We start from the raw sequence: 20,319 nt of genomic DNA on the forward strand, positions 1-20,319 counted from the left end.
CAGCCCCTGTGCAGAAGGGCCTGCTGCTGAGAAGGGAGAGCAGGCAAGAGCCTTGAGCTGCAACCCCTACCCCTGTTAGGAACCATAGTATCTGGCTACCTTTGGTCTGCTACGAGATAGCACAGAAGTCCTTATCGGCCACACAAACACTACAAGGAACATCTGGATCCTGTCCTTGTACTCCTGACCAGGTACTCTCAAGAGCCTGCCAAAGCATTTGACTTATAACCAGCCCAGTGTTTAAAGAGTAGGCTGATATAGGCAGGCAGGAACTTCAAATATAATAAACTCAGAAATGGAGTAAAGCTATTAATAACAATCACCCCAGGAGTGCTCACTGTGTGATACTGTCCTAGGCATTTGCCTGCTGACAACCTGCCAACGAGGCACTGTCCAAAGACACAGAGTTTTGTAATGGGTAGAGTCACACGGCTCGTAGAGACAAGGGCAGGATTCAAGGCTCAGCTCTCTGTCTCCAGAGCAAAGTTACTAACGCACAAAGAATCATCGAAAGGATGCCCGGCCAAATTTAAATTTCAGATAAATAAAACACTCTCGTCTCCGTACGAGAACACCATGTAGTCAGCCTGTGTCTGGATCAAATGCCTTCAGTGTAGATTCCAAATGAAAGAGACAAGACCAGCTCAGGCCCCAGTGTCTCCCACCCTGCCAAGGCTGTGAAACCTGCTTGCACATTCCTCTTCCCTAGCCACAACTGAAAAACAAACAAACAAACAAAACAAACAAAACAAACAAAAAAACCTCCTCACTCTCACCAACTCCCCCCCACAAAAGCTCACCCCCCATCCCCCACCCCCCATCCCCCACCCCCACCCCGGCTCTCGTAGCTGGTGCTGGTTCCAGAGGGAGCGGTCTGCTCCTGCCAAGCCAGAGCTGTTGGTAAGACAGCAATCAGGGCTGGACACACAGCTGTGGCCTTTCTTGCTCTGAGTAGCTCCCATGCTCCCTAGAGCTTGGGAGTGGATAGAAAGAGCTAAAGGATACTCCTGTTCCCTAAAGAGACCCTAGACACCAACCCTGGCGCTAGTCTGGGTGTAAACGTAGAAACAGATGCATCTCCTCTGGAAAAAAAAAAATTGGGAAGACCTGATTCAATAATGTAGGGAAGTGGGCCTGAAGAGAAGGAAGGCCCACAAACAACTCCATCCCCCACCCCGCCCCTGACTCCTGCGCCGCTCCCCCCCACCCCCCAACCAATGCTCTCAGCCAGAGTTTGTAACCACTAAGCTAGCGCACACATAGCAGCAGCGCAGATAGCCTCTTTGTGGCACAGGCGGGAGGGATCCAGATGTGGATTTTGAGATTGCCATTTGGGGTGTGTCTTGGGGCTAAGTGCCATGAAGACACGCGGCACCCCTGCGGTTTTATGACCATGCTTAGCAATGAATGATTGGTCTGTTTGGTTCTGTAGAAGAAGCCCAGGCCTCCAGGCCTAGCAGTGCAGCAGCCCCCCCCCCCCCCACCCTGGGCCCAGCTGGGCTGAGTGGAAGCACAGACTTCTGCTTGCCCTCCAAAGCCTTCCATTTCCACAGAAGGGATTCTCAGACAGCGTCCTCTGCTGCAGGTAACCGCGGGCCTCTTTCTCTTCTTTGTAACCACAAACATGTATGTTTTTGATAAAACTCCGAAAATTGTACTAGCCTCTTGGGGATCCCAATGGCAAGGTGGGTGTTGAGAGACTAGACTCAGCTACTCCAGAGATAGCCTGTGCTGTTTGTAACAATTACAGTAATACACCTGAACCCCCATTGTCGACACGGCCTGCCACTCGGGGGCTCATTAGTATTGTATTAGGGCTGCGTGGGGAAACAGATAATGGCCCATAATGAAAAATGCCAAATTTTCTATATAATAAAAATGAACTTGATTAATGGAAATCACTTTCGGGGAAAGAGTTACAGCGTGGTTAGAAATAAAAAATGATGTATTAATCCGACATTCTTACAGATGGTCCCAACCTCCTGACAACTGCTATTCATTTGAGATGCCATTAGCATGCATAATTATGCTAATTAAGTTGTAATTAAGCACCAATTCTTCGGAGGGCTTTTTTTGTCTATCATTCTCGCTACAACTCTATTGCTTAGAGTGCTTAAAGGCTTTGTGCTGGGTTCCATTCAAAGGGGGCTCCCAAATTTCTTAGGGAAGATTGAGCAGCTGAGGCAGGAATGGAAGCTAAGATCGTTGTTTTGGTTAAAGAAAAGTCAGTAAATACCAGCGGGGTCTGCCAGTTGTTGATAAAATAATGAACGCTTTCCGCTAAAATAAGCGTAGTTCAACCCGGGGCAATTACAATGAGAACAGAATGTATCGTTATGGGTCGCCATAAAACCATTGTCAAAATACAGTGGTGGGTTTTAGTCCTTTCATTTAAAGAAAGGGGGACTTAAGGAGTGCATTCAATAAGAAATAATTCAGAAAAAGTGCCTTTCGATATTTTATTTAAAGGAACGTAAATCGGAAGCTAAAGATATCTCCCAGGGAGGGGGCGGGGCTTGGGGAGGCTGAGACCAACTCTCTGGTTGCAAGTGTTCTAGGAATGAGCCTTGTAAGTACATCGTAAACGACAGCACTCAAGCAAGCTGGGATCTTTGTTTCAAAAATCTATGGAGGGAAAGGTAGACTTTTCGGAACCCAAAGGATGCTGTAAAAACCAGCCATTTGACAATTTAACAATCAACGTCTGTCTGCCGACTTGACCGATTTCTACTTTTGTTCCCTGGGCATTTATGGTGTGTATTAAGACACAGGCTAGAGTTTCTCGTTGTGTTGCGGTTTTCTGCATCTTTCATCGGCAAGGGAGCCGGTAACAGTCCTGGAGCTTAAAGGAGGCAAGTGGACAGCAGAAGCTGGGCACATCCGCCCGATGTCGAAAGGTGCTAAACAGCCTCACCTTCTCTCAACAGACTCCCATGCCATGTGCCAAAGAGCCGTAATCCAGAGATACAGTAGCTAACTTAGAGATGCTCCTACTCTGCCTAATCTTACTTGAACTGACTTTAAAAGGAACCTGGGCGGTTGCTCTTGGTAGCCAATGGCCATGTGGCATGTGGACAGGAGGTGCCTCAGGAGAGAAACTGCTTTCGAGGGAACTTTTGTAGGCTGCATGGTGTCTGTTGGAGACCTATCTGTCCTCAATCTTCTAATGATGATGTCTTATAAAAACAATCCATAAGGGGTCTGGGAGATATCTCAGTTGGTAAAGTGGTTTCTGGGCAAGCCTGAGGACCCGAGTTCACTCTGCAGTGATGGAATGAAGAGTCAGCCACGGTGATACACACTTGTAACTAATCCTAGCCCAGGCAGGTGTAGACAAGAGGATCAGTGGCGCTCAGTGCCAGGCAGCCTAGCCTACTCAGTTCCAGCCTGATGAGAGACCCTGCCTTATAAAACAAGATGGATGGCATCTAAGGAGAGATAGCTGAGGTTGACCTCTGGCCTCTGCACACATGGGTGCACACACATGCAGGAACACTTAAACACCACACACACACACAGAGAGAGAGAGAGAGAGAGAGAGAGAGAGAGAGAGAGAGAGATGCAAATGCACATAAAATTCCTTGAGATGAGAATTTTGTTTTTCTTTCTCTTCCAACCTCTGCTTGAATCTGGTCTTTGCGTTTGGTTTAATATTCAGTCTCGGGAAAACTTAGTCCGCTGTGGGATGGATGCTCTGAAGCAACCGTTCCTTCTGTTTAATCCTCACCTCTCTACCTACTGTGCGGTGTGGAGAGAAGCAGCTCTAGGCAAGCTTTCCTGGAAGTCCACAACAGCCAGCCTAAAGCTGCCTCAGGTAAGTGTAGCAAAACGTTCAGTTGCTTGTGCCGAGCATCGTCATCTGTGCAAAGGACACACACTCATCGCTCTAGGCAGCTCATGTGTGACAGACAAGATTGTGCAAAGAAAGGAGAGATGAGCAGCGGACCACTGTGCACGTGTGTGGGGCTTCTGCTCGATGAGGATGCCTGGGGCTACAGGGTTTCCTTGGTGCCTAGTGTTCAAAGGCAAGCCCTCTGTGGATGCGAACACCCTTCAAGTTCACTCTCAGCCATCAACATTCCCTCTACAACTGCTGTAACCCCACAGAGTTCTAGGAGTCGGGGATATAACAACAAACAAGAAGTTTCATTTATATAATACAAAGTTATGTTTATATAATATCAAATGTAAGTGCTGTGGAGGAGGAAGAGGAGGAGGAGAAGAAGAAGAGGAGGAAGAGGAGGAGGAAGAGGAGAGGAGGAGGAAGAGGAGGAGGAGGAGAAGAAGAAGAGGAGGAGGAGGAGGAAGAGAAGGAGGAGGAGGAAGAAGGAGGAGGAGGAAAAGAAGAAGGAGAGGAGGAGGAAGAGAAGGAGGAGAAAAGGAAAGAGGAGAAAAGGAGGAGGGAAGGAGAAGGAGGGGAGGAAGAGGAAAAGAGAAAGGAAGAGGAGAAGGAGGAAAAAGAAGAGGAGGAGGGAGAGGAGGAAGAAAGAAGGAGGGAGAGGAGAAGAGGAGGAGGTGGAGGAGAGAAGGAGGGGAGGAGGAAGAGGAGGGAAAGAGAAGGGGAGGAGGAAGAGGGAAGGGAGGAGAGGGAGGGGGAAGAGGAAGAGGGAAGGGAGGAGGAGTGGAGGAAGGGGAAGGAAAGGAGAGGAGGAAGAAGAGGATAACAATAGAGACAGGGTAGAGGACAGCTGGAGTCCAGTGTTGCTGGATGGGAGAGCTTAAAAAGCCTTCTCTGAAGTGATAGCATGTGAACAAACCGGAAAAAGTGTGTATTATCTTTGCCGATATAGTGAACTGCTTGTGTCTAGTCCCTGAAGCAGGAACATGATCCCAAGAATTACTTAGACAGCGAACACAACTCTTTTAGTTTTCCTTTTCTTTTCTTTCTTTCTTTCTTTCTTTCTTTCTTTCTTTCTTTTTTTTTTTTCAAGACAGGGTTTCTCTGTGTAGCCCTGGATGTCCTGGAACTCACTCTGTAGACCAGGCTGTCCTTGAACTCAGAAATTCACCTGCTTCTGCCTCCCAAGTGTTGGGATTAAAGGCGTGCGCCACCACTGCCCGGCTAGGATGTTTTCTAGTAGCTACCCTGAGAAGGTTGTCTGAAGAGTGAACAGAGCTCTTTTAGAATTTTTCCCCTGGATTTCTGATTTTGATCAGAGGACTCAAGACTTACTTGTAGAGTGTGTTTCTAACAAGATTTCTGACTTGGCCAGAAGATCCAGGAATTTTTTTTTTTTATAGCAGCAACCCATGAGCTATCCAGAGAGCTTTTAGAATTTTTACTAGCAGGGAAAGCTGTCTCAACTAGAGAGAGTCATCTCCAGGAGAAGACCAGCTATCTCAATCAGAAAGCTTTTTTTTTTTTTTTTTTTTAGAATAGCAAGAAAGAGCTGTCTAGAGCAGAGCAGAACACATACATACATACATACAGAGAGAGAGAGAGAGAGAGAGAGAGAGAGAGAGAGAGCACAGTCTGAAAACTGTCTTGAGCAGACTACAGAGCCAAGAACTATCTACACAGAGCTGTCTAGGGAGCCATCTTGACTAGAACATAGGCCACCAGCTTGAACCCAGAATTTGACTTTGAGTCACTTGTCTCACCATTTCCAGATAAACCCTTCTCTCAGAAGCCCTCTCCAAACCAAGGCTGGTCCTTGGCAATACCTCTTGTCCCCAGCTCTTTCCTTCTATCTCTCTACTTTCTGGCTGTTAAAATGAGAGCAGTCTCCCTTTATCATCCCCTTCTTTCTGGCTCAACACAGTTGATAGAAAAATCAGCCAGCTGCTGTGGGCAGCTCTAAAACCATGGACCACAGTAAACATTTAAGTTATTTTAACCAGCATCTGAGTTCCATCCCTGGGACCCACATGGTAGAAAGAAAGACCTGATTCCTACAAGTTGTCCTCTGACCTGAATACACAAACTATGACTGAAGCAGGGACACACACACACACACACACACACACACACACACACTTAAGCTGTAGTGTGCATGTGGAGGTCAGAAGACAACTTTCAGGAGTCAGTTCTCTCCTTCAACCATGTAGGTCCCAGGGATGGAACTCAGATCCTCAGGTTTGTTGGCAAGCAACTTTACTCACTGTGCCATCTTACTGGTCCCCAATATATTAGTTTTAAATAGCTCTATTGACAATATCACCTTTCACCCCCCCTAAAAAAATTGCCAAAAGGTGTTCACCAAACATGAGCATACAATAAGAACCCAATAGAAGAAACTCCCCCCCCCCCACCCCCCGCCGCCCCAGTGACCAGACTCCGGTTTCTGACACTTCTCTCTTTGATAAAGTACTTGGGTACTTAAGAAGGTTGATAAAGTACTTGGGTACTTAAGAAGGGCGCCTTCAGACTACATCAGGAAATGCAGCCTGTGGCATTTAGACAGGTAGACAGGTGAGTGTCACCAAGGTTCCTGAAGCTACAGAAAGACCCAGCAGCCTACTTAAGGAGCTGCTGTTGACCAATGATGGGGCAACTGAACTCTTGGCCCTTGGTTGAAACATATAAGTCACATATTTCTGGATTACAGCGACATTTAAAATATTGATCACATATGATAAATGCTGGAAAATAACTCACAATTTTGAAATGAGCAAATAAAAAGGAAAAAAATAAGTATTCATCCTCCTTTAGTAAATGAATTCTCACTTGTGGGAAATTTAAATTAGTAAGAGGGGGAAAGGAAGAGATAGACAGAAAGAAATAAAAATTAATTTTCTAAGAACTCCAAGCACATATTTAAAGATTTTACTTTTATATATGTATCCTTGTAGTGTTTGTGTGCATATACACACCGGTGTGTAGGAACCTGTGTGGGTCAGAAGAAGGTATCAGGTCTCCTGTGGCTGGAGTTACAGATAGTTGTTACAGATAGTTAAATTGGCACTTGGAACAGAACATGGGTCCAAGTGCTCTTAACCAATAAGCCATCTCCAAGTTGACCAGATATTTTTAAATAAACAAATTAATAAATAACCTTTTAGCAAAATGATGGATTGGTGCAAAGATCATAGCCAATTAAGCAATTGTACTGGCTGGTTTTGTGTCAACTTGTCGTCAGAGGAGGGAGCATCAATTGAGGAAAGGCCTCTATAAGATCAGGCTGTACACAAGCCAGTAGGACATTTTCTTAACTGGTAACTGATGGGGGAGGGCCCAGCCCAATATAGGTGATTGCATCCCTGGGCTGCTGGTCCTGGGTTCTATAAGAAAGCAGGCTGAGCAAACCATGAGGAGCAAGTCAGTAAGCAGCATTCTTCCATGGCTTCTGCTTCAGCTTCTGCCTCCAGGTCTTTATCATGCTTGTGTTCCTGTCCTGACTTTTTTGATGATGAACTGTGATGTGGAAGTATAATTTGAATAAACCTTTTTCTCTCCAAGTTTCTTTGGTCTTGGTTTTTCATCATAGCAATACTAACCCTAAATAGACAGTCATTATGTGAAAATCTGGTGGGGGAACTTTATAAAAAGAGGGATTGGACCAACCCTATCTCATCTCCTGCTTGATTTTAGCCTCATAAAAATAGAGGCACAGAGGCCTTGCAACTATCCTATTAGGTGGTCTCAGCATTCCCCATGAGGTTCAGATTTAAAAGGAGAATGATGGGCTAATGATATGGCATACTAGATAAAACACTTATTGCTAAGGCCAACATTAAATCAATCTTCAAAACTCACATAGTAGGAGGCAAGAACTGACTCCTGCAAGTTTTCCTCTGACCTCAACACATATGCACCCCAATACACACACACACACACACACACACACACACACACATACACACACACATCAGAGAGAGAGAGAGAGAGAGAGAGAGAGAGAGAGAGAGAGAGAGAGAGAATAAATCAAAGGTAAAAAATAATTAAAGAGAAAATCAAAAAGTCTTGAGACATAATCATCATCTCATATACTACATCCTGGCTGCAATTTTCCCTTCCTCCTGTCCTCCCAGTCTCTTCCCAAACCTCTCCTCTCCCACAGATCCACTCCTCCTCAAGTTTCCCTTCAGAAAAGAACAGGAAGAACAGGTGTCTTGGGGATATCAACCAAACATGCCACAAGTTACAGTAAAACTAGGCACATACCCTCATCATAAGGCTGGACAAGGTAACCCAGTAGGAGAAAAGAGGTCCAAAAAGTAGGCAAAAGAGTCAGAGACAGCCCCTGCTTTCACTGCTAGTAGTCCCACAGGGACACCAAGCTACACAATCATAACATATATAAAGTGGACCTAGGTCAGACCCATATAGGCTCCTTGATTGTCCAAGCCCTGGTGAGTTGATTCTGTGGGCCATTTTCTTGTGGTGCCCTTGACCTCTCTGGTTCCTATAATCTTTTCTCCCCGTCTTCCTCAGGATTCCCTGAGCTCTGCTGAATGTTTGGCTGTGAGTCTCTGCCTCTGCTCCTATCAGTGGCTGGATGAAGCCTCTCTGATCATGATTATGGTAGGCTCCTCTCTACTAAGATAGCAGAATATTGCTAAGAACCATTTCATTGATATGACGGCACTCTTGATTGGGCAAGTGCCAAAATGTCTCGTCTGTCATGTTTTCATCGATCCATGGAGCAGCAATGAGGGGGTGACCAGCAGATTTTTAATCCCCCAAAAATGCAAGAGTGGTTAAACAGCAGAAAGCAGTCATCTCGGATGAAACAGCTTACAAAACTCACTATCAATTCACACCAAAGAGTTGTATGAACATAAAAAGGTAAAGATTTGCCTGGGAAGAGGGCACTGAGGATTGAACTCAAGGTCTTGTTTGTGATGGGAAAACTCTACCACCCGAGCTGTACCACAGCCCAAGGAAAAAAATATTTCACTTGATGCAAAGTGACTCCCAAAATCTTGTTGTAAAATTCAAATCGAGATCAGAAATATTAGAATCTTTGATTTTAAAGTCAGGAAGAGGGGATTCCAGATAATAGCTTGGTAGTAGAGCCTACGCTTAACATGCAGAAAGCCCTGTTTCAGACCTTGATACTGAAAATAATAATGACTGTTAGGAGGAGGTAGAGGAGGAGAAGGAGGAGGAGGAAGAAGAGGAGGAGGAAGAGAAAGTAGAGGCGGAGGAGGAGGAGGAGGAGGAGGAGAAAGTGGAGGAGGAGGAGGAGGAGGAGGAGAAAGTGGAGGAGGAGGAGGAGGAGGAGGAGAAAGTGGAGGAGGAGGAGGAGGAGGAGGAGGAGGAAGAGGAGAAAGTGGAGGAGAAGGAGGAGGAGAAAGTGGAGGAGGAAGAGAAAGTGGAGGAGGAGGAGAAGAAAGTGGAGGAAGAGGAGGAAGAGGAGGAGGAGGAGGAGGAGAAGGAGGAGGAGGAAGAGGAGAAAGTGGAGGAGAAGGAGGAGGAGAAAGTGGAGGAGGAAGAGAAAGTGGAGGAGGAGGAGAAGAAAGTGGAGGAGGAGGAGGAAGAGGAGGAGGAGGAGAAAGTGGAGGAGGAGGAGGGAGAGGAGGAGGAGGAGGAGGGAGAGGAGGAGGAGGGAGAGGAGGAGGAGGAGGAGGGGGAGGCAATGAAGATAAAAAGAGGGTTATGAAGTCAGGAGTAATTAGGAAAAAAGACAAGCATGTCTTCTTAACACACTATTATTTTTCCTAGAGGCCCGAGTTTATAAAACATGGTGAAAAGTAGAAATCAAAGACATTAAAATGAATTTTTCTATATATGAATTATTTAAAAATCCCCAAATTAATACAAGAAATTAAAAATGCTGTGATTTAAAAGGTTAGCTTGGCAGTGGTGTCTGAATATGGGTTTGAAATAAAACTAATTCTACATATCAGTGCTGTCCAACTAGACAATGGCATAGGAGGGGTCACTGCATTTTGTCACTAGAAAGAAATGGAACTATTTAAATGTTAAGGCTGTAGGAGGGATCGAATAAGAATCATCAAAGGATCTAAAAATTTATAAATGGAAAAATAGCCTGCACTTGTAAACAGTTAAATTAATATCATTAGCAATTCAAGTTCTGAGAAATTACTTGATAAATTCAATTCAGTTACAATGAAGATCCCAATAAGGGTCCTGACAACACCTACCATTCCTGCGGATGCACTTGGATTCCAGGTCCTTGTGCTGGTGGGCCTGTCTTTTGTCCGGTTCTGGGGATCTGAACTCAGATCATCAGGCTTGATCCTTAAGCATTTGTGTCCTCTGGGCCATCTCCGCAAAGTGAAGCTTTTCACGACAGCCTCTCTAGTTCTCCAAGTGTACACTCTAGTAAAACATAAAACACCCGCTCCAGAAGAAATTAAGAAACATGGTGATCATCTGTGAGTACAAAATAAATACAAATAATAACAGATAAGAGCATGAACTCAAAATATTCATTAGGAGAGAAACAAAAATTGTAATCTTCTGATGTTGAAAACTAGGACACGTATAATGGAAGAACTGGGTCTGTGCATGCATTTGTCTTTAAAAGCGGATTGTGTTGGGATAACAGTAACTCGTCCACAGTGCATTTCAACCCTCCATCAGCTACTGCTGCCTGCTTATGTAGTAAATACAGAATTGTGGGAGTGAAGGACACATCCTTCCATCTCAGTTTGGTCTGGGGAAGTAAGGAGGGAAACCATTTTGATGAGTTCAACAGGTCTCCCACCATAGTTTATGTAATAACAATTGTTAAAATTTAAAATCTAAAGCAAAAATATCAGCATATTAAACTTCATTACAGCTAATGGGATGCCTGCATTATATTGCTTTTATGATTGACTTGTTTGTATTAAATGTACTGAGCGCTCCATAAATACGGTTCTTGGATTCCTGATGTTGAGTTTAAACCCGGCTCAAACACATCAGTTAAGAGAGTTTATGGCTGCAAAGACTTCAGTAAAGGGCAAGAACAACTCTGACCAGAGCAGATCTGCAGCAAATCACAGCAGTTTGCTCTAACTACTGAACGGACACTATCAGAGTTTCTCACTGGTTGGTGAGACTTTCCACATAAAATAATATTGCCACAATTCTACAGTGTCTACCGCCACTGCTGCTGACAGCAATAAACATTTACATGGTGCCAACTGCGTACACACCATTGGCGTATGCGCTTCGTATTCATTAAAGGGGAGGATCTTTTGAACAGTATCATTGAGTGAAAGAAGACACAGGCAAGAGTCACACTGCTGGTGAAAAGCCGGGGATTGAATTCAGACACTCATGCCGTCTCCCCAACTCTGGAAAGTGCTTTTTACCACTTCATAAACAGTGGAGTTATTGGGTGCTTTGGTGATTCATGGGGATTGAAATCATGGATTCACATGTTCTAGAGAAGCCTTCTATCACTGAGCTGCATACTCAGTACCCCTCTCTGACGTGGACATTTCTGGATATGTCAGGTGATGCAGGCTTATGTGGTGTTTTGCTAAGGCAAGACCCGAGGGAAGGCACATGGTGTTTGGAGAGAGTATAAATAGGACTCAACAGACAGTGATGGCATGCTTGCATAGCTAGCCTTGCAATGTTTAGTTGGTCTTCATCTGTGCTGATCTTCACTTCCTTGAGAGAGGTGCAGCAGAAAACTTCTCCTGGCATCCCAGCTGGTCCTGGTAGTTCCCGCTGACTCATGCTGATTTGGAAGAGGTCTGGTGGTTTCTGCTAGGTTGTGCCACCACTACTGATTCATGTTTGATATCCTGAACTGGATTGCAGATATCCTGACAGAGATTTGAATCGCCCCAAGGAACTACTTCTAAACAGGTCACATCCCCTCATCCTGTTTATAATCTTTTCTCCCTTACCTTTAAATGGTGGGCTAGAAGAGGGGTCAAAGCATTTGAGAACCATTATTAAAAATAAGCTTTAAAAAATCTAAGCCTATACCCCTCACTTCTCATTTCTACACAGAATAACACAAAGTCACTCAAACTGGTCTTGAACTCATGTTGTAGCTCCAGCAGGCTTTGAACTTGTGATCCTCCTGTCTCTGCTTTCCAAGAAACTGGACTTGCAGGCCTGAACTACAACACTTGTATTTTGTGTGCCTTTTAAATTATTTTTCATGTCAATCTCAATTGGTTTTTTTTTTGGAGAAGACAGATCTTTCTGACTTAAAACTTAAAAACACAAGGAATGGTTGAGAACAGTGTGTCCAGGTCATCATCTGCCTCCAGAAAAGAGGGAAAGACAAAATTCATAAAAAAAACTAAAGTTTCTATGGAAACTATAAATTTAGAACAAATAAAAAGATTATCAGAGAAAATAAAGACTCAATGGCCCCAAAGTAGGATAGATGGATAATAGATATTGGCTACAATTTTACTATTATAAAAGTAGCTTTTATTTGCCAGGTATAATTGTTATCTCAGAGTCTTACTGCTGAATAAACTCACTCTTTCTACCTCTTTCTGAACTCTGGCTAGCTGCTTCAACACAGCCATTCTGGCTCAAACTCCCCTCCAAGCTGACTGATTCAATCTGGCTTCTCTTAGCTTCTCACAGAATTGCTCTGAGTGGCTTCAAATTAACTCTTTTTTGTTAATTTTGTTCTAATCTTCTAGCTCCTTCTTATTCTCTCTCTTCAACTGTTTCTGCTAACCTTCATTGAAATCATGAACTCAATTCCATTTCACTGCACTGACTACACTGACTCCCAACTGACTGAACTCACCTGTACCACAAATGGCTGAACTGAACTCAATGAATGAATAAACCCAGTACTCAAAGTCCTCAAATTCCTCCTGAACTACTGCAAAAGTTCTTTGTAAACAGACCACTGTAGGGAAAATAAGAAATCCATCAAAAGGTGATATCTGTATTATATCTTAAGTGACTAATTAAATGCTTTCATTTCCTACTTTTAGAGTTCACATTGGAGAACAGAAAAAAATGATGGATAAGAATGATTGACTCCTGGGACTTGGGGTCAATCTTGGAGTTGATCCTGATTGAAATCATTTAGAATATGTTTTTATTTAAACTTCCATATCTAAAAGTCATTTAAAATTGATTTTATTTTGATTTTTTTTTGTGTGTACGAATGTTTGAATTGTATGTATATATTATACCACATGCATGTATAATACCCACAGAAGCCAGAAAATGGTAACAGCTCCCTATAAAACTGAAGTTACAGACAGTGGTAAGCCATAGTGTGGATGTTAGAAGCTGAACTGGGGTCCTGTGAAAAAGCAGCAAGTGATTCTATCCACTAAGCCATCTTTCTTGCTTTAAAAAGACATTTTAAATGAGATAAAAATAACATCCATGTATCAAGCCCATCCACTGTGCAGAAAGCTTTTAGTCAGTTGTTCAGAAAACTATGAATGGTCTTCCAGAAAGGCACTGTATAGGTTCTTAGGTATGCATCTGTGGTGGTTTGAATAAGAATGGTTCCCATAGGCTCATATATTTGAATGCGTAGTCACCAAAAAGTGGCACTATTTGAGAAGAATTAGAAGGTGTGGCCTTGTTGGAGTAGGAATGGTGTAGTTGGAAGAAGTGTGTCACTAGGGGTGGGCTTTGGGGTTTCAATAAAGCTCACACTGACCCCAGCATGGCTCTCTGCCTCTACCTAAGCATAAGGATGTAGCTCTCAACTACTTCTCCAGCACCATGCCTGCCATGCCTGCTGCCATGCTCCCTTCATGATAATCTATTAAGCCTCTGAAGATATAAGCAAGCCCCAATTAAATGTTTTCCTTTCTGAGAGTTGCTGTGGTGATGGTGTATCTTCATGGCAATAGAACACTAAGACAGCATCTATTTCTAAGCTGAGTTATTCTCTTTATTCAAGGTGTATTAATTGCCCACCTTCTTGTTCGGACCAAACACCCAACAAGAAACAACGTATGGAAGAAAAAGTTTTATTCTAGTTCAAAGTTCGAGCCATGGCTGGCCAGGCATGGAGGTGATACAGCTTGAAGGTATGATAGCAGGAAGGTAGGGGGGTGTATTCACAGCCTTACAGACTAGAAAGCTGAAAGGAGAATGAGCCAGCAGCAAAGCCAGGCTTTGACACTCAAGGCCCACCCCTAGCAACCCACTTCCTCCAGGTAGGTGCCATTTTTTTTAAAAGTTTCCACAATCTCCAAGGACAGAATCACCAACTGGGGACCAAACATCTGAACACATGAGACTGTGGGGGAAAGGGTAGAGTGGTCATTTCATATTGAAGCCACAATGGAGGGGAAAGCTTGACACCCTATCTAGCCTTGCTGTGTGATTGGGCATGTCTGCAATGACAGTGGTCGCCCTTGTAGAAAGAAGTTTTCTATAGTATACAAACCATGTTTCTCGCTTCTCGGCCTTTTGGCTAAGATCAAGTGCAAACCATGTTTCTACTCAAGATATTATCTGGCTCCTCTGAATTTGAACTCACTCCTGTCTTTCTCATTGAGATTCATTCCAAAGAACAATGTGAGCAGCTTCCCTGGGCTTAGCAATTTTTTTTTCTGCCTCAATGGGAGGCAGACAAGATAGACAGACACTCTCTATGATTGTCTTCCAAAAGGTGTGTTAGATGTAGGAATCTCGTATAAATTCTTCACGTGTGTTGAGATAGATGAGGAGACAGAGAAGAACATTCATGAGAGAAAAAAACACTCAAACTAGAAGAATCTGGATGTCTTGCCAGCTACAAAACAAGAAGAAATTAGGAGCGGCCTTTGACCCATCTGCAGGGACATTCATCTTTCAGGGACAGGAACAATGGCTCATGGCAGAGATCTAACAAAACTCATGATGGGCCATGACGCCCAAACAGCAATCACCCTGGTATATCCCAGACTCTCAGGAGAGTGAAGAAGAGATGATTTGGAAAACAATGGAGCCATAGAAGTGACAGGTGTCTAGACTCAAAAGCAGAGGATGATGGAGGAAGTGTCTGAATGGGACACATTGTGGAGCAGAATGGGGACAGGGATAGCAGGAGTTCATAGGGTAAAGAAAAGGAATGTATCAAGAATGGTCCCTGTCTTAATGTTCTATCACTGTAAAGAGACATCGAAGGCAACTTACAGAAGAAAGCATTTAGTGGGGGGTTTGCTTACAGTTTCAGAGGGTTAGCCCATTATCATCACACCAGGGAGTATGGCAGTGTGTAGGCAGGCAAGCATGGCACTGGAGAAGTAGCTGAGAGATACATCTACAGACAGCACAGAGAGAGGGAAACACACACACACACACACACAGAGAGAGAGAGAGAGAGAGAGAGAGAGAGAGAGAGAGAGAGAGAGAGACAGACAGACAGACAGACAGACAGAGACAGAGAGACAGACAGAGACACAGAACCTAGAGACACTCAGAGAAACAGAAAGAGACAGAGAAAATAGGAGAATGGGCCTGACTTGAGCTTTGGAAAACTAAAAACCCAACCCTGATGACACACCTCCCCGAACAAGGCCACACCTCCTCCAACAAGGCCACACCTCCTAATCCTTCCCGAACAGCTCATTAGCTAGAGACCAAACAGCATGCAACTAAGCAAGCCTGTGGGGACCATTCTCATTCAAACTACCACAAACCCATTAGCAGGCTGGAGTAGTTGGATCAGTGGTTTGTCCAAACAAAGTTTCTAGGTGTCATTTTCTACAAAGTTCCAGAAAGTAAACTGAGCCAGAAATGGCTCTGAACATCTATTCTAGAAAAAGTATTTTTGCTTCTCAAACTCTTAATTTTCTCAAAAGCAGTGAATCACCAAGAGCATCTGGGTATGTTAGTCCCTGTAGGTAGGATAATTTCTTGTGCATTTTCATCAAGATGAGACAGTTACACGAACTCTAAACATATTTATGAAATTAAGGCTGGGAACCTCTGAATCGCCAGAGCACCCTCTGTGGGCTCCCACTGCTCCAGACTTGGCAAGGCCGCCAGCATACCTCCCTCTCTATTTACTTTCAGTGAGGAGCTAGGAGCTCAAACCCCACAAACCACTTGACAGGTGAAAACAAGATGAAATAAATCCAAAGGCACTCAGCATCAAGAAGGGTGAGGGATAAGCTCCATGAGCCCCCAAAAGCCAGATTTGAGGTCTCAAAGAAAATTGATGTCTATTTAATTTCAGGAGAATAGAGTTGAAAAGTCTGAAATTTAAAAAAAGAGAGACTATCAGAGTCAACAAAATGATGCTTCTTCTTAACCTTCATCCACACCTGAACTTACAGATATCAGTCTTGGCAGGTCACAGGTCACAGTTTCAGTGAAGGTGACATTTGTCTAACATTAGGATCTGGGTGTCCTTCTCAGCTGGTGACTCTTATCTGGAGAAGATGGCATTAAAAGCCACCATGCATTGGAAAAGAAATCTAATGTTGTCATTGAGCCAGGCAAGTGGGTCCAGACTCAGCACAGGCAAGTTGGAGGAAAGGACAGTCTCCCTGGGAAAGTGCTCCCAGCACATTATCACTGGATGGATAAGGGAATTCATATGTAATCCTCTTTTAAAAAAAATAATAACAAGCAACTAGAGAAATGACTCAGTGGTTAAGAGTGCTTGTGTGCTCTTGAAGAGTACTCAATGTTCAGTTCCCAGCACCCACATCAGATGGCCCTCAACTGTCTGTACCTATGTGGGGGTGTATGCATGTGTTCACTCTGTAGATCTGTAGATTCCAGAAGATCAAGCTTGATGCCCTGGAGTCAGAGCTTAAGTCACTGGTGAGTGTCAGCCACTCTCGGGGCATGGATTCTGGTCTGCTGGAAGAACAGTGTTCTTATAGCCACTGAGCCATCTCCCCCCAGCCCTTTTATTTTCCTCATTTCTTCATGAGTGGACTTCACATGAATAAAAGATAAAACCAGGTCACGGATCCATGGGAGCAGAGATTTTCATCTCCAGGTCGAATTGTTGCTACATTATCTTCATCCCAAATATTCTCTGAACAGTTTGACAGCGCTCCCACTGCTGATGTGTGGCGTGAGCTGGAGCAGTGGAGCTGGCAAAGTGATTCAGTGGGTGGAGGAGGCCCTTCCACCAAACCTGATAACCTGAGTTCACTCAGATTATCCAATTGGGATCCAATCTGTGGAAGGAGTGGACCCACACATGTGCACCCATACACATGCACACACACACACGCGCGCACACACACACAATAAATAAATACTAAAATCATAATAATTTTTTTTCTTTTTTTTTAATTTATTTATTATAAGTAAGTACACTGTAGCTATCTTCAGATACCCCATAAGAGGGCATCAGATCTCATTGTAGATGGTTGTGAGCCACCGTGTGGTTGCTGGGATTTGAACTCATGACCTCCAGAAGAACAGTCAGTGTTCTTAACCACTGAGCCATCTCACCAGCCCAATAATTTTTAAAAGAAAAAAAAAAACCACCAGTAGATGGTTGGGGATGAGCAGGGAGAGAAAAATCTCCAGATTGGACAGTCAAAAAAAAACACCTCTAAAGAGAGAACCCTGAAGCCAAGACCTCAAGAAAGAAACTTGTTGTGAAATATACCAGGAAAGGTGATTTTTTTTTCTCTATCTTTACAGGAAGAGCAATCAAATGGTAAATATTTCCATGGTAACTTTCAATGTCTCAAGTGTTTCTGCACGCATTGTTCTGCATCACCCCACACTGGCAAAGCCTTAGAAACAACCCCCACTTGAGGTCCTCTACAGCCTGTGTCCAATTATTTGTTCTCATTCCCCTGCCCTACTCTGCGAGTAGGTCAGTTAATCTTGGTTAATCATTGCAGGTCATCAGTAAATGCTGGCATAAAGGTCAGCAAACTCAGAGAGAGAGAGAGAGAGAGAGAGAGGATCTTCCAATTAGTTAAAAATTAGTAGACAGTGATGCCTAAGGCCAGGGCAAAAAGTACCAAGGTCCCTCAGCCATCATTTACAAAGCAACTGCATGCTTCTTGGAGAGGACCACACTTGGCCTGTCTAATGAGCCTTGAAACCTTGAACAAACACATTCTGAGTCTATAGTAGAGGCAAGCAGAGGGCAACAAAGAAAAGATCGTTAAACACTCTGATTGGACTCCAGTCTTCCTCTGTGGTGGAGTAGTCCCATGTGCTGGATACTCTTCATTGTCAACCTGACACAACCTAGAATCACTTGGGGGAATGTCTTTGTGTTATTTTACATGGAAGGACCCACCAGCTGTCCACTGTGAGTGGCGCCATCCTGTTGGCTTGTGTTTTTATACTGAAGAAGAGTAGAGAAAGCTATGTGAGCATCGGTATGCATGCCTTCACTCCTGGCTCTCTGATTTTGACCGTGGGTGTGAATGCGACTGATTGCTTCAAGTTCTTACCTACTTAATGTCCCTGCAAGGATGCCCTGTAACCTTGAACTGAGAGCTGAATAAACCCTTTCTCTATAAATTGTCTTGTTACAGGGGTACAGGGGAAGTAAGTGAAAGGAGAATCCACTAAAACATACTTTGTTTGAAAATGCCACCGTAAGACCTAATACTTTGGATGGTATCTTTTCTTTAATATATCTTTTTAAATTGCTTTGTCAAGCTATTTTATCACAGTGCTAAGAAAGAAAACTAAGATACCCCATGACCCTAACAAGTCATCAAGGAGACATGTAGCCAGGATGAGTCTCCCTTTCCATTCTTTCTCCATGTAATTCCCAACTTCCTCATCTTCTACTCCATATTGAACATGGAGGGCATTTTCCCCAAAGAGTCGGAGCTGTCAGTTTGAATGTAGATGTGCCATTACACACAGAGCAGTAATTGCTGACCTATCATGTCAACCTCTGAGCCTTGCTCAACACATATCTGGAACCATAAACCCAAATAAACTTTTTCCATAAGTTGCTCTTGGTCATGGTTTTTTATCACAGCATCAGAAGAGAACCTGCTACACCACCCATCCTTCTCCCCCTCTGTACATCTTTCTAAGTCATATCCTCAGCTTTGTCTCTTTCCTCCATGAAACCCTCTTACAGACCAACACTCCACCTCTCTGCTAACACATTAGTTGACTATCAAATGGACCTCAGCACTCAAGATTCTAAGACCATAATAAGACCTTTGTGATCCTCAAAATTATACGAACGCACACACACACACACACACACACACACACACACACACACACACTGACTTGTACACTCTGCTGAGCCTTTTTTCCTCTTTTTTCCTCTTTAGTATGTTTTTTCAACTGTAGAAGGAGAAATCAAACTTAGTTCTTATTGACAACCAATGCCTTGTCAATGCCTTCTGGGCAGCTAATTCTTATCATTCCATCTGGGTTTTAACTCCACCTGTTGCTGGATTATACACTCTTGGGGAAAAAAGACTGTACCATCAAAATCTGAGATTTCTAAAGAGGTGTCTACACCAAGATTCAACAGTGTGTTCACTCGACTGTATGGCTCTGTTTATGGAAACATGCATAAAATGTAAGTTATGTGCTGATTTACTTTTCTCTCCTGGCTTTATTTTTTGAGAATATACTAATATTCCCAAAGACTTTCAAGACATTCTATTTCAAGACCCTCCCGTGCTTAAATTAAATCAGGAACACTTACACACACAGAGACACTCACACAGACACACACATACATACTGACACACACAGGCAGACAGACAGGCAGGCAGACACACACAGAGACACACACACAGAGACACACACACAGACACACACATACATACTGACACACACAGGCAGACAGACAGGCAGGCAGACACACACACACATACACACACACACACACACACACACACACACACACACGCACCAATTCTCCAAGCCCTAGAGTTAAGCATCCATGGAATCAGGGACTGGCATGAGAGAACATTTTATGTTAAATATAGTCTAACTTGAGCTTATATAAAGAAGCACTCAATGCTCCTGGAGACACAGATATTCCAGTCCCACTCCCAAAGGTCCTATCTCCAGCAAACTGGAATTAGTCCCAAGAAGGTCTCAGGCTTACAATGTTGGTTACAGGATACTGTTGGTCCAAAGACCACTGTCTGGGGACCACTGCCCCATACACTTGGGAGTTCCTAAGACACATGGGTCTATATTCTTAATATTTCCAGAATCAAGATTTCTGATGCTCAGGACTTCAATCCAGCTCTTACCTTTGAATCAACCAGCTTCAAGACCATATTTTCCCTAAATGAGTACCGTGAGCAGGAACTCCAGAGGATGCTTTATACGCCTCTCAGTCGCTCCCTGGAAACATATCCGTTATTATTCTCAATCCCCAAATAAGAGCAAGATAAGACTGAGACAAATTGTTCTGATTTACAAAATGACTCAATCAGGGCCTTTGATATTTCTCAAAGGGTGAAAGTACTGATGACCCAAGTTAGGTGTGTGTGTGTTGTATATGTACAATATGTGTATTGACAGACATTAGTATATATATTAGTATATATATTGGTATA

Source organism: Arvicanthis niloticus, chromosome 18 (assembly GCF_011762505.2).
Source record: "Arvicanthis niloticus isolate mArvNil1 chromosome 18, mArvNil1.pat.X, whole genome shotgun sequence".
In the NCBI taxonomy this organism is placed as follows: domain Eukaryota; kingdom Metazoa; phylum Chordata; class Mammalia; order Rodentia; family Muridae; genus Arvicanthis; species Arvicanthis niloticus.